The sequence below is a fragment of the Varroa jacobsoni genome, unplaced genomic scaffold (genome assembly GCF_002532875.2).
Source record: "Varroa jacobsoni isolate VJ856 unplaced genomic scaffold, vjacob_1.0 scaffold_282, whole genome shotgun sequence".
In the NCBI taxonomy this organism is placed as follows: Eukaryota; Metazoa; Arthropoda; class Arachnida; order Mesostigmata; family Varroidae; genus Varroa; species Varroa jacobsoni.
In genome coordinates, this window is record NW_019213184.1 from 41,205 (window position 1) to 67,037 (window position 25,833).

The window sequence follows — 25,833 nt, forward strand, 5'->3', positions numbered from 1 at the left end:
GCACATTAGTTAGGCTTGACGTATCTACTTCCCAATATTAGACAGCTTTGAGAGAATGGCCTCGCAGGCCCAGTTTACGGAAGAGCAGAGGAAATCTATAGGGTCTTTTAAATTTACATCTTAGCTTGTGTGGGGCTCCGAGCCGTATTGGGTACTAACTTAATTCTCTATTTTACTGCACTTAGCAAAAAAGTCACCTACCGCTAATAATAATGTGGATCAATACGCGGAAGACTTCTGGCGAAACGAAGTGCACCTAGTTCAGATTTACCATCACCACGCGTTTTTATGGTCGACGTACAAGTACGTTGCTCATCACGGAAACACGAGCTGTATGATATGAAACGGACACTTGACAAGTCTGGTGAAAGACTAACAAATTTAATTTGTCTTTCACCCCGATCACGCATCTCGCCTGTTCGTATCCAACTATAGTGATTCTGTTTTTCTGCTTTAGTCGGCGGGCCCCATGCCCTGGTGCAGGTATCCTATTATCCCGTTATAATTATTGATTACGTAGCTTAATTTACAGCAGACCTCTTGGCCTGCTATTGTCCCTATTGATCCGTTAATATTACTCTGTTACACTTACCTTTGCTATTGCAATTAATCAGCTTTCTTCGAAAAAACTCAAATGCCTTAAGGACCAATTCCATGCTTGCTTTGTGCAGCAATTTTTTGATAGAAATATGTTAGGAGTTGTCATTATTAACGAATATATCGAGATGCCACCTTTTGACATACACAATACCAAACTAAACGGCTTAAGATCTCTCGCAGTTCACAAAAATCAGACGAACCTAACCTAAGCACCGCATTTAGGCTACTCTGGAAAAGCGGGCCAATAGACAGACAGACGCATACGTTTAGCAATATATGGATAGATACTGAATGCTTCATCGGATGCGATATTTATAGATCTGGAATAGATCACCTGCCTAATTTCCTATATGGCAGCGTTCTTGTCATGATAAGAAGACGAGGCATAGACTAATCTGTAATAACATGTAAATACAATGCAATCAACAGGTGTTGCGATGCCGCTTAATACATATCTATGAAAAGTCAAAGCATAGTGTCGCTTCCTCGAAGGGGTTTACGGAAGGCTTGTTTTAGTACGTACTTGTGCTACGGTTTGTGCGCCAAAACTTTCTGTGCTGAAAGAGTACACACGAGGCGCCAAATGGTAAACGGTGCACTTCCAGTCGAGCTTAAGTTTGGTTTGTCGTATATTGTCATAGATAAACTACATGAATTAAGCTGTATGATGCGAACATTTTTTGTACTTGTCTGATCCGATCGCCGTTGATAAGACAGGTCAGTATCCGTACTAAGCCTTATACTCCAAAGAATTAGGTATAGGAAAAAACCTGCCCTGGTGTTTGTATGAATATCTCTATTGTGGCTACTGTGTCTTCCCAGTGACTCCAAGTCTTTCCCAATGATTTAATATTGAGGATACTAGATAACAACAAACCAAAATAGGATAAACGTTAATCAGTAATAACACAAATATAAATGATAGAAAAGCAGAGATTCCCACTGATACATGACGTGGATCTTAAGTTAGATGACACCATAAAGAAGCAAATATAAATATTTACTTCTTCGTCACTGTTAGTATTACTTTAAATCAATGAAATAAGGTAACATATTATAAGTTCAAGAGCCAAGCGAGAACCACAAGCGTTAAGCAAAATAACCCACAAAAAACTGGCGTTTTTGCTTTTTTTTTTTGGCGAAATTCTGATCGCGAGACATAGCCAAGTTACATGAGAAAGACACAACGGATGTCAATGGCAAAGTACGAAATTTATGAATTATTCAGTGTGAGCTGTACACGTTTAGCACGGTCACACGGTGGATGGGTAAGCACATTTACTTTTTCAAGACATCAGAAAAACAGAATAGGTGTGCCACACATGTCCCTATGTCGGTCGTGCCCTTTATTAACCATTGCCCTTTCGCCACTATTCGTCATTAGAAATCGGAAGCCTTAAGCCGATGCTTTTACGCTCACTACTTATTTGTGTAATCGAAAGGGTGGATAGAAAATTGATCCAAGTTCACTATGGATAATGATAAGGAATCTTTACCCGAACGACTATGACCCAGATCAATCAGCCATTCTAATCAATTGTCGAATTGTGTGACCGTATCGTGGGAACACGTGAAAGCTCAACAGGACAACACACCTTATCACACACACACTGATCGATGTCAATACTGAATAAAACGATTTAGTATATAGAATTACCCTAAGACGTTACTGCAAACAACTGCTCGGGCAATCTCCCATCATTCATGGTAAAACCTCGTAGGGTAAGACTTCTTATTAGATTACAAATTTATCAAGGCACGTCGTTTCTTCTACTTTTCGATAGGGTTGAAATCTCTCGCTCGACCTTTTAAATAGGTTCCGGGCTTTTTTTTCCGGGTCGGTATTTACATACTTCATAAGGGTTAACGTTCAATTTTGTTCAATACTACAACAGTATATCTTTCATCTAGATGGCATTGAATGTGTTATTATATCTTATATCATGTTTTTGTATAGGCATGTAAATTAAATTGATAAATTTTATTATTGTTACGGTAATTTAAAGTGGCCATTATCCTTCTTGTTGTCGTTCTTGGTGTTTGTAATTTGCGTGAAAAATGACCATTGCGATCATAGTTATTAATTCAAGCAAATTCAATAACAACATAATGCATCAATGCTGCTACTTCTATGTGTATACAGATAAAAAAAAAAAGCTTAAGTGAGCCCTTAGCACCGCAGCTCGTTGAGGGCGTATTGACCGCAAAGAAAAATACGAAAGCTCGATCACTACTGTTTATCGTTTCAATGTTTTGGCTTATACATATAAACAATGTTTATTTGCTTTTGTTGAAGCTGTTTGTACTGTAAAGTCATCAATTAGATAGACCAGAGAATGTTTTGTGCATAATTTTTAGGGAAAATTCTCATTCGGAGAGTCATTTTGACATTTTTTCGACTAGTGTAAAAAACAGTGAGATTCTCTGTGGATAGACGTCCAATCGGTTAGAGAATCAGATAGGGTTCAGACTGGAAGGAACTCATGGATCAACTAGCTCCCATGGCGATCACTGCGTCTTCACAGCCAGAGTCATTGAGAGTTCAAGCTGTATTCATTTTTTACTCGTTTATCACAACGCCTAGTTCATGCCGACTTTATGACGTAGGATGTCAGGCACGTTAGTACCTATGATGCAGAACTGAGTCAAAATCAGAGACTAGGATTCATCAATATTAACAACGAATTATCCCAACGACACAAACGAAACATTTATTTTCTACACGATTTCATGTTTATTTATAAATTATGCGTTTCGTTCAACAAATGGATAAACCATTGGATAGACTGTTACCCGTATTATGTTTTTCAGGTTACTGCGATCCATGAAATGGATGCAGTCCGGAAGCATGATGCGGAGATAATCGCAAGACCCACATGCACCTCTATTGTCAAAACTAAGCGAAATTCGAACCTTACCATAGTGTTGTTATGCAATTAAGTTCTGATATTAAACTATTGATTGCTTCTTTGTCAGCTGGCTGAGATCAAAGCGTTTTTGCAATCGATAACTTAATATACCATTAATAGATGTCCTCACAAGGACGCATAAAGGGCCACTACAATCAGCGGCCAACTAAATAGGCTAAAACCAGTGTGTTTGGATTAACCATGCAGGAAGTGCATCTATCGAATGGCTTATTAGCGAGCTTGGCTAAAACGGGGAAGTGTGATGTGCAATATGGCGGTTATCAATCTAGAAAGGCTGCGTCAAGCATCGCCAGTTGCATATCGTCAACAAAAAAAGAATCAATGTTATGCGTGTCCTGACCCGGTTTTGCTAACGCAAACTAGATCCTACAATGGAACGAATCGACGTCGGCGATATGGATCGGCCCTGTTTCGCTACACAATTACTTCTTCTAAACTCAATGGAATGAGGATATGTATTTGTGGTAACTAGGAATTTCAACCACTTATGGACCCCATTCCAAGGAGATTGCTCACACCTGGAGAATTAGTTCAGTGAAAATCGGCGAATGAGAGGACATTATGGAATATGATCGATTGGAAATGCCAAAAAATAATAGATAGCTTATCAAGAAAAACATTGTTTTGGAACGGACCGCGCGTACTACCTGCCTGTTAAATCGTATGACGCATCTAGTTTGAGGCTAATAGAATTGATTGATTTCTGGTAAGAGTTGCTAGTTTTTTACATCTAGAATTTTTCCATAGAAAACGGGTAGATGTTATTACACGAACGTCAGATCTCAACGACAACAGATTATATAGATGAAGTAGATATTTATGTAACGATACTAGGCTGATTTAAATGGAACACTAATTGTTATCGCCTTTTTCAGATTAGCTCTGTTAAATGAGTTTGTTCAAATTAGTACCCTTGGAATATGCATCCTGGCTATCAGATCTTGCCGAGGCACACAGGCCGGCGCATTAATACCAACGGCGGTGTATTTCGTGCTAGTCGTACCTAGGTAGCACCAATGCGCTGACTTAATAGTATCCCTCGGCAGTGAACAGCAAGCAACAACGAAACAGTCGCGTCGATGACATTCAGTTATTATTACAGAATTGCTATTTATTTTTCTAATAACTTTGTGTAACCCTAACATAACGCAAGAGCATAACAGCTTCAGGTATGGTTAGTTATTTTGAAATGTAATCTACGAAATCAACCTGTAACGGTGCCCTTGTGTTGAAAACAAAAAAACACCATGTATTATCTTACACCATCCGTGGATTCTTTCTCAACTAGGCGCTAAATAGATTAGTGGTCTGTTATCTGAAATGTCTCGCCACTGTTTTTTCTGGTTATTTCTTACTTCTTTGTAATGCCATTAGTCCGCGACTGACATCACGTCTCGCTCTTCCATTACGTTGTGCAGTACCTCGTCTCTACGAAGCTGAATGCCGATGTTCCAAAATAGCCCTGTCTGAGTGGTCTTGAGAAGCACCGGCGTCGCTACTTCTCGACTCTACTACTTAGTTTTTCGTTTACTTAATGATATGTAAAATGAGGTCATGTGATATACTAATATGGCGTCACTCTAACGGTATTGAGTGCTTGACCGGACCCGACATCAAGATCAAATATGTCACCTGCTTTGGCTGACGATTTTTGTAGTTTAGCAAAGCTCCAAAAAGTCAATTTGCACCTTTTGTTTTTCGAAAAATTCACACATATATCGCTGTAATTAGTGACAGAGGACAGAGAAACGAAGTAGAAGAAAAGATTTAGCCTATAAATTTGGCCCAGTATGGTCTAGTTATGCTTTTTGAAATCTGTTGGCCGATATCCATTTCAAATACTATAGCGTCAAAACTTATTTAGCGTTCAATGACCGAAAAACTTACACTAGCTTTCGAATTATAGCATTTATTACTTTAAAGCACGAGTACCTCGAACCAAACTATCTCTAAACTGTTCATAACTCTACGACGTGAGCTACCTCGACAAGCATTTTGTGTCACTGTTTTTGTTTGTTTTTCTCGACGTTTTTGATATGAATAATAATAAATACCAAAGATCTTTGAACCCCATCGTTTTCAACATCCCGCGCAACGATATCTAGAGCTGTTACCAATTACAGGTAAACTCAAAACTCGTTTTCTGAAGGTCAGACAAACATCGACACACGTACCCCATTCCGTTCATAATTGCATGGAAGTTATGTTATGCCCCTCTCAGATATGTAGATTTCATTTATGTCTGCAGTTTAAATTGAGTTAACTAGAGCACATAGGTCGTGGATCTGAGGCGAACGAAGCAGTAGTTCAAGCGGTAGAGGTCGACGATCGGGGTTGGGTTGTGAAAAGCCAAGGATGAAATCCCGAGAAGAATGAGACCGATATCAGCGTAAACAGCTAGCAACTAGGATACAAAGAAGCGGCGAAAAAGAAGGACATGCATCGAACGTGTCTTAATGTTGTGAGGCCTCAGCGACAGCATGAATGACGTCATCATTGTAAACATGGCTGAATTACCAGCTCCGATTAGGTAAAGAGGGACGCCAAAGAACGTCAGACGAATCAGCCAGTAGAAAGTGCATAAAGAACAGACCGGCGAGGCATCGAGCAGGCGAAAACCCTAGATGCCAACCTTTCGTTAAAATATCAATGTATAATTACACAAAAATGCGGCTATAAGAGGTGCGAAACTGGTAACACCGTTATTAAGAACATTGCATCTTGAACATAACACCATTGCCTTGTGGATGTTCTACTTTACAATAGCAGATTATAGCCAAAATCTCGATAGCGTCAGCACTGGTTTAATTCAAAGATTAGATAGTGCGGTTTTAATAGACAAGGGATGCATTTGGGTTAACGTACACAGTACACACAAAAGAGATTACGGACTCAAGTTTAACTTGTTTATACTAAGTTTTAACGTATAACTTGTTAATAAAATTTTACAAACTTAAGCAGACCACACAATGCTCGTGAGATTTTTCGTCATAGATCATCAGTGACTACTATAATTGCGTTATCTTTACAGCTCTATTAATGTTGTCTCAACATTTAACTTGAACCGCTGAAACGTCAGGCAAATTACAAAGTTAATCAATTACCAACTGAATCAGAGACTATTATACTGATCACTTGCGGATACAGATATTTGTTTCCAGATCATCTAACTTGTCATCTCTTATTTAGGTATAGGCGCGTCGCTTCACATGTTCCCATATCCGTATATATATATATATATATAAGCTCTTGCTCGTTTCCTCTAACTTCTTGACGTACTATAATAAGTATGGGATCCAGTTTTCATTATTAAGATCATATATATGCAGGCATCTTTGATCCCTGTTGACCCTGTATAGACAGGTTTGATTGTTTGAATGTTGTGAATTGTTGTCCACAAATAACAACCGCACATGTTAATAGTTCATCAACCCTTTATTCGATACAAACATTGTATGTAAGCATACGTGGTCTGGGGAGTGATCGTCTTCAATTCATAGCAGAAAGTTCCTGCACCAGCCGGCCTCGTTATCTCGAAAAAACTCTGTCCACTTTCCAGGAAGGAATGATGCCGAAGACGGCGCTTCTATTGTAAGCTGATGTTGTTACTGTTGTCGTTACTATTATCAAGTCTATTATTAGATCTCTGGCTTGCTATTTCTATTACTAAACGCCGAAAGCTAGCAACACTCAGACTGAGTAAATTGCTATATAATCATCTTAATTTATCCGCTTAGCATATACTCGTCCATAACGCTACCTCGTCCTGTTTACGTTAAATATCAGATGCTCTCGGTTAGCCTTAATAAGGCCAATGATTTATAATTGATGACTTCAAGGCGAACAGTTCGGCAGACCGCGAATCTACAACATGCTAAAGAAGGGTTGGTACCAGTGATGTCTCATGATGCGACTTCCGCAACCGGCGTAAGCGACATGTTAAGTGGCAAACAGGAAAATGAAAATAATCAAAGGAGGCGTTCACAAATATCCAAGCGATCGGATAGATATGCCTGACTAAGTATTTCCTTTGCTTAATGTATATTATCTATAATTGGATCTGTCTAAACCAGGAGACGGAGATGGAAATACGGCCGAAGAAGACTGAGTAAGGTGTACTTAGTTAATTTCGGCTAAGATGGAAATGAGTAGTTCGGAGAAATAGGTGTTGCTTTGCCAGGAATGAGGTTACTCCTCCTGGAGGGGGGAGAAGCTACTCTAATGTCGGCAAATGCAGCGTTGAGGTATAAAGGAAAAAGTACCGTTTTGTGTCGTGCTGGAGACCACTGGTTAATAGAAAATTGAATAGTTTATGCTGACAAATATGAGTCCCGTGGCTGAACTTATAATACCTAGCTGAACTTACCAGCTGCTTCATGGGTAGACTAGTCACACGAAATTTATTCATGAGCTTTAAAAACACACTGTCATGAAAATAAACCTAAGAAATCAATAGCTAGCGTCTAAACAGTATGGAGACGCTTGTCTGATGTTCAAATACGATAAGTGTGTAACTTCAACTGGTTTTCAGAGTAGAAATATTTAGTTAAACAATCTGTCCATTACGACCCAACTGAAGTTACAAAATTTAAACTATATTGTCCTTTGAATGTCATCTTGTCTCCTTCTTTCGGTGGCGTTGTAAATGCATATCAACTTTCTGTTAGGAAACGTATTACGTATTACACTTATACAAAAACGAGAATTAAGTTTATAATGGCTTTGTTGCTTGTGGCTGATAAGGAACTACTACAAAATTGTTTATCAAGCACACAGTATTGACTTGTTCGATCTGTAAAAGGAGCAAACACATCTTAAGGGGTACGAAGCATGCAAAAACAATCTACATGTCGTTCCTTTCAGTTGTTTCTATGAGGCAGTGGAAATGGCTAAGCAATATTTCCAAGAGTTGTTGAGAGATGAGAGCATCTCCAAGAGATGCTAGGATTTTTGCCCGTTTATCAAGCCTGCGCTCCGTCTACAGGACCTAACACTAATCAATGCGTTTTCATTGTCGGGTAGCTTACTTTATCTATTGGTAAACAGTGGCCATCGAATAAATCATAAGCTGACTATTGCTTTGCTATTACATTGGTAATTGTACGCTTGCCATTTTCGGTGCCTATCGTTGGATAACGCCACGAAACGAATGAAACAGCAGAGGCGAAACAGACGAAAAGAGGCGGAATAGCCAGGCGACTTTTAGTGTGTCAGATCAGGGGCGTAACACAGAGCACCGAAAAGTCTAGACGGTACTTGTGAAGGCCGTCTTTTTTTCCGTAGAGGATGGACTTTGACAACTAAATACAATTAGAATATTATGAAATCGCTGGTTTGTTGGTGTGAGCCGTAGGGACTGCACTCTTTACGCGTTCGTTAACTAACGGACGCAGTAAAAGGTTGTGTTGTTTCTGATTTAAAAATATAGACTGCTGACAGTTCATTTAGCCACATGGTCCCACATATGCCTTGCTCCATAAGTTACCCGGCTTCTACTAGGGATTGGTGAGTATATTCTCTGCGGATGCCCTCTAGCCACCATCAGTTTGACACCAGCACCACTAATAAGAATACTAATTATCAAAAATTGTTGTCTGGGCTGTACAGCAGCCTCTGCCAAATGGAGAACTGCTCATTTTCGTCGCTGGAATCGTCGTTGTTCTTTTGTTAACTCATGTTTCTTCAGAGGCTCACCTATATGAGAAGTACTATCCGCCTCTATATTTTCATTTCCTTTTCACCTCCACGGTTCGTTTATCCAAAATAGCCGCTGACACCAAGACACCTTCATCCTTGTTCTCATATTTTTAACGCGAGGCCTTGGTACACACTCAGCTCTATTGAGGGCTCTAAGCTAAATTACCACAGCCACATACAGAGTTTCAACGCCATCATCCTATTGTCATCCGACGAGGCGTAAATCATGTTAGCCTTCGGTGAACTTCTCCACAATGTCACCGTTGGCCGATTGGGCTTTTACCACTTATTCTTCCTTTGTCTATCGCTGCCACACAACGCATACGCACGTTTTTTCGAAGAATTACCTTTTTACCTGCGCTTCGTCATGGCCATGTGGTTTAGCCTAGCGGCTCTGCTTCCCCTATCCACAATTCCTAAAGGGATACGTTCCACTAAAAGTTAACTGGGCGGCAGCAACAAAGCCTACGGTCTGGCTCTGATGATTACCTGACCCTGGCCTTCAACCGGTCCTCGGTAGGCTGGACAGATGGAAAACGACACAGACAATTTTTAGCCTCTGTAGAACGAACAGCGCGTGCAGCCACGTGCACGTACAAAAAAGACTTGCTTATAGGAGCAGCTTCAATCGTGTTATGTTGTGCTATTAGCATCGTCTTGCAATGATTTTGCATTAGTCGCACCTACCGAGAGGACTGCCATCTTACAGCAGCGGCAGGCAGCCGCAGCGGTCAGACGAGCAGTGCTAGTAACAGCTGAACTAATAGTGAAAGCCAATGCACCTTTCTCTGTCGACAAAATGTGGCGTCTGCCGTAGTAAGTCAGCTGTAGAGAGTCATAAAAAAACAAAAAAAAAGTTTCCTAGAAGACGTTCCCATCTTCTCTAACAATGAAGGATTAAAGTGGACAGAATAGGATGTCTGGCCCGAAAGGAATAGAAGCAACAGTGCGGCTTTTGCGGGATGATTCTGGTGAATAATAAGGCTGGACTAAAGTGCGCCAGGGTGGTTTATACATGTGGCCACTCCTATGAAGTGCCAACGAGATCATAGCAAACAACGAGTCTATTGTCATTTCAGATGTTTTGGTCTGCAACAAAAAAATAAATGCTGCTGAGGTGGCTCCCCCTATCACTCTGGCTGCGACGTAGTTGGCTGACGACGTGCTATTTGTAAACATTACCCTGGCCTTAGATACATCTGCCACAAAATGGGTGGTCCGGTTCATCTATAAGATTACTATGACTGTCAGCAGGCAGTAGATCCACCCTGACAGCGATTGGAAAGAAGTCGCTAGGTAAGACTAAGAAATGTGACTTGAAACACGCTGACTAACCACTTAGGAAGAGGTGCTGTTGCGATGGCCGTGAATCGGGTCAGTTAGGTAATCCCTCGAGCTACTGGGCCGACCATTAAAAGCTAAAGGTTAGAAGGGAGAGAAAATACTTCATTATTCGAAGATAATCATTTAAACATTTTTGGATCATCACTACAATCCTCTGAAATGCATTGGCCCTTGACTCATGTAAGTGACGAACGTTTGTCCACGCTGTAGACTATGGGAGCTACCTCGTGGCTACCTCAGTGTTACACAATATGTGAAGACTTCTCAGGGGCTCGTCACCCTAGCGGAACAGTCGAGCTTTGTGTGGAGAGGAACATTCAAAAGGAGCGAAGGCCATACCCTACCGCAGGCAAACGAGAACCTAAGCTCTATCGGTAATCGTAACTGCAGGAGGTTTACAACAAAAAGTCATGTTCCATTTGCAATTGTGTTTGAAAACATTGAATTAATGTGATCATGTAATGTACATGTACAGTTAATGGTCTGCAAACGAACCGTTCGATACCTAATTTTTTTTTATCTACCTAATTATAGACGTACTTAGAATACTCGTTTGAAAATAACCAATATTGCTTTCTGACACGATTTACCCCAATAGTTACTTAGGAACTCCAATTATACTAGAACGACTATTGATATACTATACAATAGCTCGCTTGACTAACTTGACATTTACACAGAATGTCAATGATGCCGGTGTTAATGCTATAGGAGCCCAGTTGTTACATTTCTCGTGTACGTTTTTCCTGTTCCGCAAACAACTACTACTTAATTTGTGGGCAAAAACATTGTATGAGTTACGCGTACATTCATTCCATCAGTCAGACATGCATGTTTGTGCACTTTCGACCTTGTATCAGCTACCACAGTGGCCATCGAATAGAATAAACCAGTCTACGGAGTACATTCTAAATTAGGTACTACATGGAAATGATGGCCAGTACCACAAAGAAGTGTCCAAACAATTCTAAACATAAAATCTATGGTACCCTATTGCAGTTCCCTAGGAAATCTAGCAACCTGCTAAGTCTCTATTCTGCTTTCTTTTGTCGAACGTTGACCGCATTTTCGCTTGAGAATTTGCTCTTCCCAAACTTTAGCTTCTGCCCACCTATTTGACCAGGTGTTCTAGCGGTAACACGCTAATCGCTTGTCGAACGATACTAGTACAGATTACATTGTTAATGTTAATAAGACATCAGTGCCAAATCCCTACTCTGCTTTTTCTATGTATTGGTAGGGTCCATCCGCAAGGGCATCCGAAAGCATTATCAAGGCTTTCTCTCAACGAGAAGAATCCATGAGAGATCCGTTTGGATGTTGTATGCTATTTGGATTTATTGCGATCCCCTAACGCTACGGCTCTTAAATGGTTGACATTGACATGTTCAAATTTTCCTTTTTCATTTTACGTATTATCGTCAATGACATGTCCGAACATGAAAGTTTTCCGCCGACTTTTTGACGGTTTCACTTGAAAAGTACTACAAGTGACCAATCAAAGCATATCGCTTGTTTAAAGTGGTACAGATGAATAGGTCACTTTTATGAGCAGGTAAGTAACTTTAATAAGGGATTGCACCCAGCACCGATCAACGCTAATCTTCTCTTTAAATCGATAACGGAATAAACTTATCCTTTGGATCATTTGCTTTAGATGCAAACGCTTTCGGCAGCGCAAAGTTCCTATTTACCTAACGTCTTCATCTTTTGATCTAAAGATGCCGAATTGATTGTGAACTTATTTGAACCTTATAACCTGCTGTCGATAGTCTTCGGACTAAAAACCGGGAGCAACGCTAACATGATTCAGAATCTGTCCCTGCCGTTGCTACGTGCCTTCCTATTATGTGGCGCGTCTTCAGTGACAAGCTACCTTCACGATTGACGAACTACTAAACAAACGTAGCCCATAAAAACAGCTTTTCGTTTCTTTCCTGAGTACTTCACCACTCACTCACGTTGTTCTCTGATGGAATATACCTTCACCGTTATATTGCCTAGGCAAACGATAAGACGTTATTTTCTTTGCGCTGCTGCCTACCGTCGTTCTTATTGTTTTTGTTCATTACGTTGTTCTTAAGCGAACATATGTCTGCTAGTTGTGTCCGGTGTTTCCGCTCTTGCATCAACGAATATTTGCATAAAGTGCTACTTCTAATATGTCTCTATTGTAATAATGCGGTGTTCTATTCACCTTATTTTTTTTCTTCTTTTATTATAAGCAGTGTGCTCGTTACATGAAGATGCTTCGATACTGCTGAACGTGCTCCAGCCTCAATGTGGTCACACACGTGGTTTTTGTCGTTTTTATCGCCATCTGCACTCCTCGATCGCGGTGTACCGGTTCATGATACCTTACTCTTTAACCGTCTCGAGCCCTATGCTCGCACAGCTTCCGAGCAATATTTTCCTCTATCAGCACTAGTACTAGTGGCGCTAGCATCACTACAGCTTAATCATAGGTAATAAAACAAAGAAGAATCGTGATACACACCAATTGTGTGTCCCCAGTCACCGTTGGGCGTCGACCGCTCGCCGTAGGCCCGTCCACTCTAACGTAACACTGCTAGTGGTAGGACATGCCTAAACGATTTCCCTGTTTGGGCTTTATCCTAAAAGGCGGAAGCTGACTAAAAATACGCATGATGTTATAAATAATTATTGAACAGGTGAGTCTTGGCAGAACAACCGGCCAAAGGGGCAAGCGGCATTACCAGCGGAATCACAGATGTCGCCAGTTGCAGAAAATTCGAGATCTCGTGTCATCATAGTCTTCGTTATTTGATTTTTTTCTTATTTTCTTTCTGCCACCACGGTGAATGATCTTATTTAATCGTCCCAGTCACTTTCTTGTCTATAGCGGTCGCCTATTAAACGTCCAGTAAACCCTTGGCTCGGTCCTCGGCTTGGCGGTTTCCTTTTGTTTTACCTTTTGTTCTCTGGCACAGGGATTCACTGCGATTATCGCCCCCGTTACCTTCCTTGAATGAGCTGCCATGGCGCCACTACCGTTTTATGTTCTCCATACCATCTGTCACGCGTTTTTCCTGAGCGTTCCGTGTTGCGTATAAAATATATCGGCACGATATTATCTGAGGCTATTTTTACGATCAAAGTACGACGGGCGCACTGAGAAACTGCTACGAGACAGAGAAGGCATAACAAAGGCAAAGCGACTTCTAGCAACTACCAGGCTATAACAACAAGCTCATGCGGAAACAAGTCCCATTTCCTGGCTTCGCCTGGCAATCACCGCTACCAACGAGAACCTAGTTTAGATCAACGAGCAAACATCATCGACATTTGCACTCTCGCTAAGTGGATTCGGATATTGTCTGTCTATGCAGAGGGGCAAAGGACTTCGCTATGCTACGAATGAAAGCATCAATCAATATCAGAGTTGTTCAATGTACGACGAGAAAGTTAAGCAATTTACCTAGACGCGTTCTTAAGTTATATTCATAGCAATAATCACACGCGACGAACTGTTCGAGCAGAAGATAGCTTCTGTAACTAAATGTTAGAAACGCTAGGTATATAAACTCGTCGATAGCGTTTAACAGCAAAAACTAAGTCGTTTGAGCTGATTGGCGTCTGAGTCATTAGAAAATATGCTACAATTAATGTATTGTATGGGTCGTAATATATGACGGTCGTCGTAATAAAAAGGTGCGACTTCTCTAAATCGATGGTCTCGGCTTCGACCTCCGCCGGAACTCAGCGATTTTTCAATAAATTTAAATACGTGAAATGAGCTCAACGTGTAGTTGCGTATAGGCTTAACGAACGACTTCCATTCAAATTTCTATTCGAGGTATAGTCAATACTAATTTCCGTCCTGCCACAGGTTTTATTGACCTTTCCGGGGCACCAGCGACGAGAAATTTCAGGTTTCACAGAAGACAAGTATGATAGGAAAATCTAACCGATTTTCGATTTAAAGCTTTTATTTCTGGCAGCCTTAACGCATCGGAGAAATCGCTCAAACTAGCGAAGTACTAACATTCGTTATAGCGTATTTCTATAACGCATGTGCCTTTACAAAGGGCTGTATTTTAATTGTGAGAAAATGGTACACGTCAGCATGACATCAGGGACTTTAATACTTATTTATGAGCCCATGAAGACCTTACGAAAAGACACTTTATCACATACACTTTATTGCTACATACATTACTGTATGATACAGTAACGTATGTAAAAATCTAGTAGTTTTACAAAGCGCGAAAAAAAGCTAAATCGCTAAAATTCTGGAAAGCGGCATAGGTAACTGTGTGCAGCTCGTAAAAAACGAAAAGGGGTGCACCTTTGATATGCGCACTAATAGAGTAAATAGCAGCGTCGGCATCTCACATAAAAAAAAATGTTTCCCCATACGTAAAACACAAGATGGCCCTTAGGCTCGTATCTTTCTTTCTGGACAGCTCGAAGGGCATGGAGAGCCTCTGCCTTGACATCGCCTCTCGGCCGAGAGCGTCAGAAATGCAAAAGTAAAATTTCCACAGTATAAACGAATGCGCTCGAGAGTAGATGGCTGCGGAGCTTTTGCCAGTCCGCTGAGATGCAAATAAACATCCCTTTTGTCCTTAAGTGATTAACTAAGGAATAAAGTATTTCACATTTTGTGTCCTGTACACGTCTTCAAACCTGTTTTGCCTACCAACTCGCGACAAAGACCGTGTTCAATATATTATTCTTTAATAGTAGAGATATCTAACGTGCAAATTGGACTGTTGTTGTATAGCTTGCATATAGTATTAGACGGTCAAGTTATATAGTTGTTTATATGTTCTTGCATAAATTTGAGATTTTTCAGTATCATGTCCTGTTAGAGATATATTTATCGTTTCACTCGATGTGCCAGTGTCCTTTCAATGAAAGCTATTTTCAACGAAAAGAAGGTTATCGAGTTATATATGGTTTTTGGATTGACTTGACTTGCAAACCATGTCCGGGAGCGATTTGTGTCTGGACTAAGAAATCATAACCGCTCCGTAAGGTTCCTCCTTTTATCAGCCCTTAATAGCTGATAATAACGTCTTTTAACAAAGATATCCTTCGTGGACCTGAGGAAGCTATTCAGTTTGAATTATAGGGTCAACTCAAATAGCTCGCTTACGTAATCCATGTAGCTAAACACTTACGCCTATACGTAACCCTCCGCATTGAATTCCTTTGACGAATCTACTTCATACATATAGATGTGGACTTTCCTGAGCACTCGTATTAATATTATTGCTATTATTATTTGTATCACACTGATTTTCTGAGTGATGTCCTTGGCAATCATATGTAGAAATAAACACGGTAATGGCCCAAATATGCCCAAAGACGGAATGGGTTAAAAAGAAAAATATCTTGAACTATGTTGATTTACTACAAATAATGAAAACGAACTGACAACTCAAAGCTATATGTGGTTATTCCAGAAATACCATTTATATTTCATAAATTAATCCTGTATTATATAATTGTGTTAGCTAACAATATATGTGCCCGATCGATGTACAATGACATTGTGATATTATCGTTGAAATGCAATGTACCTAATCCAACCATTAAGGCCCTTAGTGTATAACCTCGCAGAAGTGTTCAAGCATTAAAGCAACGTCTGATGATGACTGGCTCAGGATCCTGCTGTACGTATTCGTTCACCTGCTTAAACCTATTTATACTATGGGAACGCAAGCCGTACAACAGCCCAGTTATGTTATAGAGCAAGGTCTTCCATATCTGCTTCTTTTTACCCATCAAAGAGCGCAGCCTGGTGCCTGCTATAGACTGTTGAATTTTTGGGTTGGCCTTTTACTTGTCCCGGTTCGACACGAAACGACTGACTAAGCTGACTACCGTAGGCAACATCCGGTTCTTTAAGTTCGTTTACTATGGAAACAGATATTGACATTAGAAGCACAATCGTTCCAAGCGGAGATCACGTTGGTTGATTACTAATTGTTCGTTATCTACGCATTACGTTAATTATAGTCATGCTCTAATTTGCCCTATAGGTATGCACATATACATATCCATAGTGGCGCAGGTATACATGACTGGCCCGACTGACGCAAAAGGGGTGAATTATAAGACCTGTTTGGGTATTTTAGCACCAATCGTTTGATACACTGTTGCGGATTTAGTCGTAAAAATATTTTACATTATTTTGGGGAGACAAGAAACCCCTGCGGCTCTAAGGATTTTAGCAACAGAATAATAGCGTTCATTAACTAAAAAAAAAAGGCCACTACCGCCAGCACATAGAAAAAGGGTATCTAAAACGACCTAATGTATCCAAAAGATGCATTGTTTGCGGTCATTGACATATGCTAACAGATCTATCGATGCGAAGATGTATGGAATATTCAGGCTTTCATACGGTTACCCGTTCTCTATGTTATATTCTTTATTTACCTTCTGAACGTAAGCACGTAGGAGATACGCGCACAGCAAGCACCACCACATCGAGTCTATTGTGGAGACTATTTTCTCTATGCCTATAGCGACCTTCGAGACTCAAAAGAAAAGAAATAACCTCGAACAGAGAATTTGAGAATCTGAGGAGTAAGCACGAAGCACTAGGGAGACGGCAGCACCTTTCATGGCCAGAGCAAGTGTTGCCTACGCCGGCTGCAGCTAAAATGACGTTCGGCTGGGAATAAGAACGGTGTTTTCCTAACCAATACCGCATCAAGTATTCGGAAGATTGTCGTGCATGGATCGAAATCAAAATGGAAGCTAGGATCGCTTGCAAATATGCTAGTAGTCGTGTGCGTGGGAGCATCTGCAGGCATAAAGAAAGTCGCGGGGAGCTATCGTCGCGTCGATCCATGTGGGGACACGGAGGTGGCGACACATGTTCAATACTAACAGCAGCTGCTGCTCCTGTTGTTACTGCTACAAAGGTAAAGGAGGTTGTTCCTCAGCGATAAGCGAAACTAGGTAAAGCGGCCTGCAACGGCGAACCCTTCCCGCCGCTGAGCATTGATTACCAGCGACTGGATTATAGCGATAGGCTGTTTTGTAAAGACTGATCGCAGAGAGGCTGTTAGATCAGTTAAACACTTTCGACATTTTGGCACGTACCGTAGCCATGCTGTTAGCACCCGCAGCCTGAGATCACACCAGCATCAAAATGCTAGGGGCATCATTTACAAATCCGACGTCTCATGGGGAAGCGGATGTAGCAAGCATATGCAAGTAAGTGAAGCAAGCGAAATCAGCCGCCTATGCCGTCTGAAGAGTGCACGAGGTTCTCAAGGCGAAGTACGAGACTCTGGAGACGATTTTTTGCATTTTCCAGGCCTGTCCAATGAGTTAAATTTCTGGCAGATGAAACACGGCAGAGCTATGATTCAGCAGCCAGTTGATTAAGATTAAGTTGCCTGTTACGAATTGGTACGTAATTATATAACATGTGATTAACGTGATACTGGATTACATCACGGGCAAATAGGAAAAGATGGCTACCACATACTCGGCTATCAAAAACATTTTGACCTAGCTGAAGAGCAGAGTGCAAAATATAACAATAGACGCACGGTTTATAGCAGTGTCTATGCCAGTTATTCACTCCTTGTCTACCGAAACGCCATGGTGGAATTGAGTAATTTGTCACAGCTGAGATCGGGGGGACTCCCAAAGAGGGCTGCTAGCGTCAGTCGTCGGTAACATCAAGCTACTTGAGACTCCATTCTAAGAATTAGAATTCCAAGGAACTACCGGCATCCAACAACTCAGCAGAACCCAACACTGAATCGTATTAAATATGTGTCAAACGAATCGAACCCCATGATAAACAGTAGTCTGTGCTGTCATGACAGGCTCCGCATTTTATTTTCTATTTAGCTGAGTGACGTAGGCTTCACTTATATGTCTGTCCTTCCAGTTCTTCACAGGCTATAAAACATTACAACCTTATCATTGATCTCTTGGAAGACCATTCGATTTAAAATATAAGCTTGCAGTAAAAAAAAATACCATAAGTAAGCGTGACAAAGCTTAGCTCGTGGTACAAAATTCAGTTCTGAAATTCAAGCATATATACAATTCCTATGCGTAACAGGTTGAAAATGTTCGCTATTGGGTTAAATCTGGAGTGATAACATTGAATTGGTGTTTTGTAGCCCAAGATGTAAGAATATAAAAAAGAGGTGTATGAAGTGGGCAGCAGATTGATATAGGAGTAACACATGAGATCGACTGGCGCGAGAGGGTGCGCAACGCGTCCATGAGCTTCCAGCTCTTTATTAAGATGATGGCAAAACTCCGAAACTTCTAAGAGGATTATGATACGAAGCCGATGATGTACTCATATGTATACACTTGATGAACACTTGCTTCTTCCCGAACATGTGCAACATATTCTAGTACGATTACTTCTGCTCATCACTATTACTACTATTACTATTATACCAGCCGCTTGCGAGCTCTCTAGTATTTGCGTTTTATAATGGAGTCGAGCTGGGGTATCCAAAATAGTTCCGTCCTCGGAGGCTAATCGAAAAAAAAAACAAAGGCAAAAATAAACCTACTTGAAATGAAATTTGCGAAGAGGGCAGAATCGATTTTTCCGGGAGTCCTGCCTGGACAGACATATATATGTATCTGTAATTACGTAAAATTTCTTACCATTTGACGGTTATAGAGATCGATCAGAGCTAGTTGTTTCCTAAATAAAGTAAATGGCATTTTGATGAAACTCGGTGTTCGCTGGTTAGATAACAGCAATAGCGTGTGACAAAGCCAGGCGAATCTTATTAGAAAACTTTCAGACTGGTGCAGAACAGACGTTACAAATGATCAAACCGAATAGGACAAAATGTCCTCAGGAGAAAAGGCATCGTCAATCGCCAACAGTCAGACATACGTCATGCAACAGTTAAATATTTCTAAGCCAAATTCGATTCTTTCATTCCAAACAAAGTAACTAGTTATCAAACGAACAAGTTACAGGCGTAATAGCGGCCACGCCTCCTTCCGACCCGTCTGCCTCTGTAGTTAGGATTTTTTTTTTACAAATACTAAGACTTATGAGAAAAAGGGACAAATGCAATAAATATAGTGCAGTCTTAACTCATGAACTTGTAAATGACGTTTTCTGTTTCCACGATCCATCCAGGAGTGGAGTATATTATTCTGCCCAAACCTCAGACGAACGCAAGATAAGCTGGCTTGGCCTCATCACGTTCTCGTCAAACATATATTTCGTCTATCTGCAGGGGATGCTGAAAGGCTCCATGCTAACCTAACTTGAACCTACGAACCCTGTCCCATGGCAACTACCAGAAAATGACCACACGAAACTAGGGGCTTCCACTGCCTAACCCGGTACTGGTAGACTTGCTAATGCTTTTAGAGTTGCTTTTCTGCTGCCGCCATCATTGATGTTTCTGTTTAGGGACGGCCCTGCCGATTTTATGTATGCACACGTCTATATACAACATGGTGTACATGTTCATACACATATTTCCGAAGAACACGCCTGTCGCAGATCCCTGCTACTGGTATTCTTTACAATTTGGTGAAAGCAAGTAATGCGAACGAAGTGAAACGGTCTGTGAGAATAAAGAATTATAAAACATTTTTAAAAAAATGTATACGCTGTAATTAAAGCGAATCATCCTTTGCTACAATATAATGATACTTACTTGAATTTACTGAAAAATCTATTTTATCACGAATGCGGAAGGACTTTGGTGCCAACAAGAGAAAGCGCCTGCACACTATCATTGCGATGTGAGGGCATATCTTATTGAAAATTTTTCAAACAGATAGCTCGAACGAAAAGTTCCAAAAGAATACCCGGCCCGTTACCTAGACCGAACGCCAATGGACCTGCGATATCTTTCAAAGATAAAATTAGTGCTACAGTAGCACTTTGAATACTTGTTGAAGTTGGTGATTCAACAGGCCACTAAAACAGAAGCTATTTTGAGTAGCTGCCCTTAGATATTAACTGTACATGAATAAAACATGAAGTTGTACTCCTTCCCACTGTATATTTAGACGTTTTGAAACATTTTATATATTAAAATACGGGCTTACAATAAAACGCGCGAGAAGAAGAGGGAAATTCGGTATCACCGTTGCCTTGCTTGTTGTACTGCGATGGCATTGCCTTATGCTAGGTCTACGTGAATAATTTTCTGTTCTTCATGGCAAACACATATTAACTGAAGTATTCTTCCTAGCAGTACTCTCCGCCAACCACAAACCGTCGGATGCTGTCAACGTTGCCGATCCTGTCGTGTTCTTCGCTTTTTAGTTTCTCTATGCAACTAGTATTGAAGATATCGATACATGTAGGAGGTAGAAAGAAGATCCTCTATGGATGGTCTGACCGTTTCTATTGCTCTAAACTTTTGCTAACGTAGAAATGGTCCTAAAGGGGCGGACGAAACAGTTCGGCAGCAGTCAACACAGGGTTCACATAACTGATCTGAGTGTCGAAACGGCGCATATCGGCTCAACAGAAGAAAAGCCGCCGTGAACAAACATCAGTGCATCAGTAGCACGCTTTGCCCTATACAAACCGATAGTGTAGAAAGAACTAGGGGGAAGGCTGGATAGAATCTCATATTATATCTCGATGTGATCGCTGTTGCTAACGCGGTCGGTGTGTGTATAAACACACTATCGGTGCTATTGCATTTGCTGTTGGCGATAATGGTGGCGGCATCTTTTGTTTTTCTTGTAACGCAACTACAACTGCTTCTTCCCCGACTGTTTCGGATGTATCCATCGCTGATGAAACGACGGGAATCGCCTTGGATTTCAAAACAAAGCGAAATATGGCCAAGGGAATGGTATCACACCTCGGAATGATTTGAACGGCCGAGGGCGGGACGGGGAATCATCTACTATAGCATCGGCAGAGTTGGTCGAAGTGAAACGCGTGGGAAGACGACCGACAAAGTGGGGCAAGATGGGGTTATGTAGATTTAGCTGATAACGTCAACATCAAAAAAAAAAGTCTATTTCGATGGCTTTAGTGTCTAAATGCCGCTGATACTATTGCTGGGAAGTGAGAATAAGATCGAAAAAGCGTTCCTTCAGCTTTGCCCTAGAGTTTTAATTACCGGTGAAAAGAACGCTACTTAATAACGGTATGATAAAAATTACGGACATACAAAATGATATTGTTGATAGTAGCGTCTACCTTATCAGCAATTCGGGGTAACTTTTGCGTAAAAGATATCGGTAGGATTGGCGATTGGTATTGCTGTTGGCTAGTAATGAGGTAGGCGACATAGGAAACTCTAATGAACGTAACAGACCCTTGTCCTATGTTTTTCGCCTGAAAGGTTGCTATATATAGCAACTCTAGACAGATTACCGAAACTGTAGTATGCCTTAGCAGTGCTAAAACGGTGGTATCGGCCACAAGCAGCTTGGCCTAATTAGAGGGAACAAAAAATCAGTGATAAGAAATTGGATCAAAGACAAAATCCCGATAAATCCAAAGCTGACAGAACAAGTGATATTGTTGTGGTTCGGAATATTTTGTTCCAGGTGATAAGACGCAGGAAACATATAGGCAACGTCTAATATCCTCGGGGATGATGCGTTTTCCCGGTAAACATTATGAAAAGCATTGTGTTTGAATCCGGGTGCAGACACACCCCGTTTTATGCTGGCGAGAGTCAGCCGTCCAATGTAATGCCTGACGGCTTGAACACTATACGTGGATCACAAAAAAGAGACAGCATGAGATAGAAGCTTAGCATAGAAGCTTCAGCTACCTAGTGTGAAATGCATAGTACATGAAAATAGGAAAAACGGGACCATTCTAGATGCATTGGCGTACCACAATTAACTAGGAGAATGTTCATAGAAACACATACCCTCTTTAGTTGGTTGGGGCAATTTCCTTTGAAAAATAATAATATTTGCTAGTCTGCGCGCTGAAATACAAGATATACTAAAGGTCGATGTTCCGTCTAACTCTGATGAACACCTCAATTTCTCTACATAAATAGGCATATACATATACACATAGCATCCATATCGAGACGCGTTCGGACACCGAAGAAGAAACCTTTCCTTCTGTTGTTTCAATCTGACGATGTTCAGTGCCATATGTGATAGGCGCTGCGAGGATTGCGGGCTATTGCGTCATGCCTTGTTTCCGAGCTCTAGGCTATCATCATTTGGTCACTTGGCGTTGTATCAAGAAGGCGAAAAAACGAGTAAGATAAAGAGTCTGAAATATATAGGGTAAGTGCGAGTGAGCGACGAGGTCTGTCCAGTCAAGTACAGCTGATCGCTTTCCCCTTGGAGCTGGACGTATCTATCTGATACGGCTAGCCATCTCAATCACGCCACTGTGAAGCGGTTGCCGCACCTGGTCTGGTCCTCGACACTCGTTATCGGCCTTTTGCCAACTATCATTTCTGCCACTATCCAGAGATTCATCCTGTACTGCTTTATTCAGGCTGTCCTCTGGCAACTGTGCTTTGGGAGTTCGCAGAGTCCCACCTCGTCTTTCCATAAGCAAGCAATGGCTCGTTAACATATACAAGTGGAAATATTCAGCTACAGTGTATACTAACTCATTTAAAAATGAACTAGTGAATCGTCATCTACTACTAACGATCAGCGGGAGCCTATTTGATGGACGAGCATATATATAGCAAGAAAGATAGTATGAAACTGAACGAACCTCCGGCCACAAGGAGCGGTCAAAGATTTAAAAAATACGGAATGTTCGATGCGCTGGGGTACAACGTAACGGAAGTGGAACATCCCAACCAACGTATATATTATAATAGAAAAAGTGAAATGAAAAAAGAAAAAAATAAACTTTTGGTTATAAGAACAAAAAACAGCTTGATAGTTTGAGAATTTTTAAGGTAAAACAAACATGTGTATATATTATCGTTTACAGACTATATCTGTCAAGATACTTTTGCTGCACTCTGTGTATTGGGTTTGTCCGGATGATCCCATCTTCTATTCTACGCTACCGGTGTTGGCCACGAAGGGAGTTATGGTATAGAGAAGCAAACGGTCATCTTACAATACCGATCAGATATGAACAGGACGATCTATCTGAGTCAATTTTTCAATGATTAAGTCGCGTTCCTCAATGAGAGGCCCAATAGACATCATAAGAAAAAATCTAGGTTGCCTATACATCACCTGGAGACGTGCGTAAAGACATCCTAGACGGTGTACGTAGTTTACGCTGATTGAAATAGAAGCTAATTAGATGCCTTTGACTTTATCTCCTATTCTTAAATTGCGAACGACAGGCAGTCTAAGCGCGAGGTCAGGAAGACCTGTGGCAAGGCACAACGTTTGATCGGTGACGCGGGAATATTTTCGTATAATGGAGCATTCACACAATATGGGTATATATGTCTATTGAGCTTTATTTTTTCGGTAATTAAAACCTAAATGAGAAACTTATCTTTTGATATCGCAAGTATAAAACGCGGGGCACTATCGCAGGCGACTATTGAAAAGCTTCAAAGATCTCTGCTTGAGATTTCACGTTTATCTAGTTTGTACGAAGCGATACTGCCCACTTAGCTTCATTCAGTTTTAATGGTTAGCTTCTTTTAGATAACATATCAACCATTAAGGCAAATTTAATGGTAAGCTCAATTCGTAATTTCATACATTATTAAAGTATTCATTGTCTTCTTACAAACCGCATATAGAGAAAAAAAAAAAAGCTCATATAGAGAAAAAAAACAGAAAACAAAAAAGCAATAGTCTTGCGCTAAATTTTAATAGAATAAACATATAACAACATCCTATCCAATAGGTTGAAAGAAAAATACTTAGGTAGTATTATTAGTTGTTTCTTTTTGCTGGCAAGTGGCATTTTGTATTGGCACCTAATGGAAGAGGAAAGTACATTCGAACAGGCTCGGTCGGCGCTGGTGGCAAAGTGGCGTGTAACGCAGATATCATAAAATTAGCCTCTACTAGTGGCAATGTTTGCCTAAGAGGTAATAGATAGAGATAAAAATGTATTATACGAAGACGTGTAAATAATGGTTCATAAATAATTTGGGCTCACATAGATTATTCGAGTATAAGGTTCAATCCTATTTTTTTTTTTTTCACTTTCCAGGACGTCCCGTGCTGTCTATACCGCCCCTACGACCCGCATAATTAAATAGAACAAGACTCCGTGACACGAGGGATCGAACGACGGGGCGGAGATTAATGCTTTATTAGCCCCTTAGTTTGCTTGTTGCGAGAGGCGTCACAGGCGGGGCAGATGTCCTGTGTTGTGTGGTATCGTATTGGATACAGATAAAGAAACAAAGTGAAATGGCGTTCTAACGTTCTAAATATTCGAATCTAGTTCTTTAGTCACGTAGCTAAATACGAGTAAGAAATTGGACGGGTGCGTTCATTGAATCTCTGATTCAAATAAGTCAGTTGAGTCAAGGGTTAACGTACTGCACAACAATGATTGAGCTTGAGCCTACATTCGTTCGGACTCAAGCTTTCCTCAAAGGCAAAACAAAATCAAAAAGCCCATAAACTCATAGTAAAGCATCAAAATTACGAGCGATTAATGGCTATCTGATTGCAACATTAGCTCAGTTTCTGATATCGCTACGTGCCCTGTGTATCCTCATCTAAAACTTATTATCAGATGTTCCCGTTACGCAAAAATGCATTGAGACACAGTTAAGCCCTGCTCTAGCTCTGGCATAAAGTATTCACAATATCCATTAGAACGCCGGATCAAGCCGTTTTCGAAGAATGGTGACGGTATTTTTATTTGGCATTCATTTGCATTAAAAAAATCCAGAAGCGGGAAACTGTTGTCCTTCCAAGCGACGCTTCCAGGGAACCGGTGTTGCTTGTTTATTCGAAGGTTAGCAGCAGTCGCACTCGTTGTATTCCCGAATCAACTGACAGGCGAAATTCGAGTTACCCACTGAACCTCCTGCCGACAAACAACCTTCTACCTCATTTGGGTGGCCATAGCATAGGCCCAAGCCAGATTTTGATTCTATAGCTGCTTCTGCGTCCTATCCTGTATGCAAAAGGAACAGCTAAAGTCCATTTACATACACAGGTACAACGGCCTGTGTTGATCAACGTTTCGACGGCGGGCTCAGCAACATGCACTGCCATCGTCATGACAATCGACGTTCCTTTCTAGTTCGTTATTCCCGTTGTGTCTGGCTGATCATGTTTGAGACGGGTGGAATAATACGCACAGAAATTCGTGTATAGAGTGACAGGTTGACAGGCAGGCATCGATTTTGCTTTTGGAAAAAAACAGCCATAT

General features: G+C 40.9%; 1 protein-coding gene and 1 long non-coding RNA gene across 4 annotated transcripts in view; one reads left to right on the forward strand and one right to left on the reverse strand.

Annotated features, from left to right (window-relative positions):
- Positions 1-25,833, reverse strand: part of LOC111258977 (uncharacterized) — a gene marked incomplete at its 5' end in the record, with an annotated part of 50,212 nt that overhangs the window by 18,037 nt on the left and 6,342 nt on the right. The window contains 1 exon segment of one of the 3 annotated variants that reach the window (XM_086967674.1): positions 18,984-19,064. 3 annotated transcript variants of the gene reach the window in all.
- On the forward strand, positions 4,434-14,328 carry LOC111258978 (uncharacterized). Its single transcript, XR_002679339.2, has 2 exons — positions 4,434-10,523; positions 12,800-14,328. It is a non-coding gene; the product is annotated as an uncharacterized LOC111258978 (long non-coding RNA).